Source organism: Carlito syrichta, unplaced genomic scaffold (assembly GCF_000164805.1).
Source record: "Carlito syrichta isolate Samal-C Ts95f unplaced genomic scaffold, Tarsius_syrichta-2.0.1 Scaffold309710, whole genome shotgun sequence".
Classification (NCBI taxonomy): Eukaryota; Metazoa; Chordata; class Mammalia; order Primates; family Tarsiidae; genus Carlito; species Carlito syrichta.
This window is the reverse complement of record NW_007253806.1, coordinates 468745-474744: the sequence shown is the minus strand read 5'-3', so window position 1 is coordinate 474744 and position 6000 is coordinate 468745.

Genomic DNA, 6000 nt, shown 5'->3' with positions numbered 1-6000 from the left:
TAAGTTCATTTGGTCAAGAATCAGATTGAGGTTCCAGATCTCTTTGCTGATTTTTTGCCTTGATGATCTATCTAGGTTTTAGTGAGTTATTTAAGTCACCTATTATAGTGTTAGAGTCAGTATCTTTTTTTAGTTTCCTTAGTACCTGTTTTATAAAAGCTGGTGCTCCTGTGTTGGGTGCATATATGATTAGGATGGGTATTTCTTGTTGATGGATTGAAACTTTTTTCTTTATGTAGTGTCCTTTCACATCTTTAAAATATCAAAATTTTTTGGATAGCTTAAAGGTTGCTTTGTCTAATACTATGATCATGACTTCTGTCCTCTTTTGTGATTCATTCACCTGCAAGTTTGTTTTCTATCCTCTAATTTTGAGTCTATGGCCATCCTTTGTGGTGAGATGAGTTTCCTGGAGGCATCAAATTACTGGGTTGTGTGTTAATATCCAGTTTGCCATTCTATGTTTTTCAGTGGTGCACTTATTCCGTTCACTTTCAGGTTGATTATTGAAATGTGAGGGTTTGTCCCTGTCATAGTGCTCTTATAAGGCTGTTTTGTTTTTGTGTGGCTTTTGTGTTCATATATGTGTGCATTTTCATTTTTGTGAGCATGCTATATGTTCTGCTGCTTATGTGTTCATTTGTGATCTTGTGAAGTATATGGTGTTTCCTTTGTTCCTTTGCACCTTTTTAAGTGACTCCTGTAGAGCTCATTTGAAAGTAATATACTCTCTTAGGAATTGGATGTCTTGGAAGGATCTTCTTTCTCTGTTGCTGATGAAGTTTAGCTTTCGTGGGTGGGAAACTCTCAGTTGAAATGGTTTATTTTTGAGAACATTAAAGATTGGGGTCAAATTCCTTCTGGCCTGTAGTGTTTCTTCAGATAAGTCTGCAGCAATTCTGATTGGTCTCTCCTGGTAGGTTTTCTGAACTTTTTCTCTTGCTGCCTTTCGGACTTTTTCTTTTATATCTACTTTGTATAGGCAAGTTACTACGTGTCTAGGGGTTGATCTTCTCCTAAGATGTCATGCAAGAGTTCTCTTAATCTCTTGTGCATCTCTCTGACCAGATGAGGGAAGTTTTCTTGAATGACCTCATGGAGTGTTTGTTCCAGGGTGCTTTTCATTTCTCTTCTATTTCAGGTTTTATGATTCTATGTGGGTTTGGTTTCTTGATAAACTGCACATTTCTTGGAGAGTTTCTTCTTAAGGTTTTTTTTTTTTTTCTCTATATTTTTAATAGATTGGGTTAACTCATATTTTGGTCTTCCAGCTCTGAGATTATTTCTTCTGATTGGTCAATTCTGCTTCCCACACTTGTAAGTTTGTTATTTATTTCTTGGATAGAATTCTTTATTTCTGTTATTTCTTGATATGCTTTCTTGAGGCTTTCTAGCTCCATTGCAATTTTATTTAGTTTTAGCCCTTGCATTTTTTGATTTTTATTCTTTCTGTCCAAAGAGTCTGATCTCTGTAAGTACCTTCTGGATACTTTCATTATAGGAGATGGTCATTGTTTGTTCCCCAGTACTGTTCTTTCTAGCATTGACTCTTTGCTGGGGCTCCGATGGTTACCAGTGGTTTTTTGTTGGGTTTTCTTCAATTGTAGAAGTTCTTTTGTCTTTCTCTTTAATTTTGTTGCTCAGTGAAAAATGGAGAAGCAGTTACTTCTGATATTTGTTCTACCTTTTGTCCATCCATGAGCCAGGGCTCCAGGCTTGTTCAGTTATGAAGTAGGTTGGGGGTGGGTTGCTGTGCTGTCTCTTTACAATTTTGAACACTTGCAAGGGGATGGGAGAGGGGCTGAAAGGATTTTGAACCAATTGGCAGGTCATAATATTTGATATCTGGAGAATGGGTCAGTTGGGACTCACTCTCCATCTCTGCACCTTACAGTGGAACTTATGGTGAATATGCTTGCATAGACCTTGAGTCCAAGACAAGGTATAAGATAGAAAAGAGAGGGAAGAAGAAGAGAAAAAAGGGAAAAAGGAAAGGGAGCAAAAGAAAAAAACAGAGAAAGAACAAAAATAGAGAAATAGAAGGAGAAAGGAAAGAGAAAACCAACCAACAAACAAAGCAACAATATGAGATAATTAAACAAACCAATACCTACCCACTCCCTCAAAAGAAAATTGACAAAGAGTTCTCAGGTTAAGCATGTCTCTTTTAGAGGAGGGCTCCCTCTTGTGATGGGTTCTGTAGCTGCAGGTCTGTAACTGCAAGTTCTCTCTTCACTGTTGGAACTCAAGATGTTAGAATCTTCACCCTCTGCTGTTTGCAAGTGATAACTGGTGTATGCCCTTATGAAGGAAGGGTGCTGAAATAGTTTGACACAGAGTCTATTGGGATCTCACTCCCTTCTTTCCTCTCCCAGTGTGGTCACAGTTCCCAGGGCATCCAGTGCACAGAGAGGAAATGGGGCTTCCTGTCTCTGTCCTGTCCTCCTGATATCTTCTGCTTATTGCTAGGAGTGGGGGTGAATCAGTTAGGCACTCACCAGTCTCCTTTTCAGTCAGTTGCACTGTATTCTCAGGGAGGCCTCTTCCCCCTGCTTCCTTGGGACTGTGCCTCAGGTTCCCTTGCTGCACCCCCAATGTGGGGGTGGGGCATCTAGGTCTCAGGTATTTTTTTACTTGGAGTATCCTCTCTGGGGAAATGATGGTTAATCCCAGAGGGGTGCAGGGATCATTCCTCAGTCTCAGGATAAAGGTGCTCAGAATTGGATGAGCTAAAGCAGGTCTCTGCCCAGTCCTGGGGCAGAGAAAATGGCAGTAGTCCATGTTTTTTCCTCCAGTGGAACTCAGATCCAAATTTCCTCCCTACACTTCCTCCATGGTCCCTGATACCAGTACCTGGCCTGTTGCTGCAGGTGGTGGTGTGAGTCAGGTGCCAGGTGTCAAGAAGCAGTTGATCTTTTCTACCTTTTCCCAAGAGATGTCATGGGAATGGTAGATCCTTCTGTGTGTGGTGGATTCCAGATTCAGAGCAGAGCAAGTTGCAGCCATTTCTGCAGGGGGGCCCTGGGTGCTTGATCCTGTGTCTCCCCTCAGTTAGACATTTGCTCATCCCCTTGCACACACGAACAGATGCAGATTAGTCCTTATGCACACTGACCCATGGATAGACTCTCTCACTCTGACCAGATCTGTTGCCATCTTGCTCTTTCTTCCAATGAATTGGATTTTTAAATCTAGTCCACTGATTTTATAATGTGTATAAACTCCTAGATTCTAGTGTTGGAATTCAGAATAATGCCCTATAGTATTGTATCTTGGTATGCTCAGTACTTGGAATTAAAAGAGATTGGAAAAGCCTCAGAAGCACAATCTTTCTGACTTTCCCCCATCTTTTTGATTCCCATTCTTCTTTCTTCCCAGGATCAAGTCACAGAAACCAGGTCTTCTTCACCAAAGAGGATCCAAGAAATTAGAACTCCCATCTTCCAAAGCAAGCTATAAAACCTAGGATGGCCATTCTCTCCATTCTTCCTTCTCTCTGAAAGACACTCATTTCAGAGAGTCTTCCCTGAAGAAAGGAATGCTACATAGAGAGATAAAAAAGAATCTGAACAAACATTTCTTACAGGGTTTCCCTCCTCAGTCTATTACCAGTAAGTATTACTTTTTTGTCCAATCACATTTCTACACACTGTTCATTCTTCGTCTAACCTAATCATAAAATAAAACAACATTTCTGAGTTTTTCCATCTTTATTTCTGAAGGCTCTCATAGAGGAGAAAGAAGATCTGCAATTAGTTTGCATTATTCTTTCTCTCTCACTGTTCATCTTCATCTGCTGAATGTCATTGCCATTTTATTAATTCTGGATAATCTCTCTCTCTTTTTTTCAACAGCTGAAGACATGTAAGCACTAGTTAATCACTGTTGCACAGTAGAGTCACTTATTGTGATCCATTTGTGAAGAACACATAGCACTATGTTCCAATAAATGCGTTAGGCTTATACAGAAGTATATTCAGATGGGCAGTATTTTAGTGACATGTTAAAAAGTAAAAATTTAATTGCTGACATCTATGATTTAGAGGACATAAAGTTATTATGATGACATGTAAAACCTACAAAACAAACTTTTTCCTTGGAACCACAAAATACCCCTCCATGAAAACCTAAACTAAATACAACATTTAATTTACAACTTTTCCCAGTAGCATCTGTACTCATCAGCTGTTCTTAGAGTTATCATGATACTCTTTATTTTATAAATTAGAGAGGAGACAAGTCAACGCTGGGAGCACTCACTACACAATTTTCCCATAATACCATTACACTATCTCTTGTTATAGGTATGTCAGTTGTGACACATGATGGGTGAGTAAAGGCAGTACACCTGTATGCCTCTATAATAGCATATAATTAACTGTCATCCATATTTCTCTGTGAAACTGGATGTATTCAATGCTAAATGTGTATAAATGGCTATATTAATGAAAGTTGGAGGAGGATAAAGAGAAAGAACTTCAGAAAATTAGGGGTAGTTTGAAATAGAGTCAATTGCACATTAAGCATACAAGAAATTTCAGGAAAATTCCTCTTCTGTGCTTTTTCTGTAGAGTTAAACATATATACTTTATATACATAATATATATATATAATTGTTTATATTATATATAATTGTGGGGTACAGTTAAGGGTTAGGCCACTGCAGCCTCGACCTGCTGGGCTCCGGCGATCCTTCCGCCTCAGCCTTCCAAGTAGCTGGAACTACAGGTGTGCGCTACCACGCCCGGCTAATTTTTTTGATTTGTTGTAGAGATGAGGTCTCATCAAGTTGCCCAGGCTGGTCTCGAACCTGCAGTCTCAGGCAATCCACTCATCTCACCTTCCCAAAGCATGGGATTACAGGCTGAGCCATCGAACCCGGCACTTTCAACATTTTAAAACAATTATCATCTATTGCTTTGGCAAAATATATAGTTTAATAGTACAGTGTATATTCTTTTCACTTTATTCTTAAGCAGAAAAATATGTAAAATTTAAAGTTTCTTTTAAATGAAAGAGTCAATTGCACATTAAGCATACAAGAAATTTCAGGAAATTAGTGTAGAAATTGGAAAAGCATCTTAGTGCAGAAATTGGAAAAGCATCTGTGAAAATAATCTAACATGCCTTTCTATATTTAAAGAATATGGAAAATGTACTTCAGTTTTTTAAAGATCATATGTTTTCATGTTGGAGATTAAGGAAGCTTAAGGTAAAATATAGAGTTTAAAATATTGATTCTGATAAATAAGCGTATAGATGGCTTCAAAAGGAGAATGTGTATATGTCTATGGAGAAATGTTGTAGTGATTTGCTTTCAGAAATCCATCCCTCCCTTTTGCTGTAAATGTGAAGCTTCTCATATTGTCTGCTTGTGGGTATTTTGCAATTTTGAAATGCTTCAGGACAGCACAAACTGCACAATTGACATTTTAGAAAATGGAGTTTTTCTCTTATTTATCTCTAAGTATCAGTACTTGCAAGGATTACATTTAATATTTTAGAACAGTAATTTTTAATGGATTTTAAAATTCTCCTGTCCTTCAAAGATACCTAAGAGTGAGTCTGGCTGTAATGTTGTAGGTCAGTATAATAACCTTGTGGAATAAAACAAAAACCAAAGAAAAAAAATTTTTGTGACTAGCATTGTAACCAGACAGTAATTAACTTTTTTATAAAAAACTTTAAATTTTACATATTTTTTCTGCTTAAGAATAAAGTGAAAAGAATATATACTGTACTATTAAACTATATATTTTGCCAAAGCAATAGATGATAATTGTTTAAAAATGTTGAAAGTGCCGGGCTCAGTGGCTCAGTCTGTAATCCCGTGCTTTGGGAAGCTGAGGTGAGTGAATTGCCTGAGCCTGAGGGTTCGAGACCCGCCTGGGCAACTTGGTGAGACCTCATCTCTACAACAAATCAAAAAAATTAGCCGGGCGTGGTAGCACGCACCTGTAGTTCCAGCTACTTGGAAGGCTGAGGTGGAAGGATTGCCGG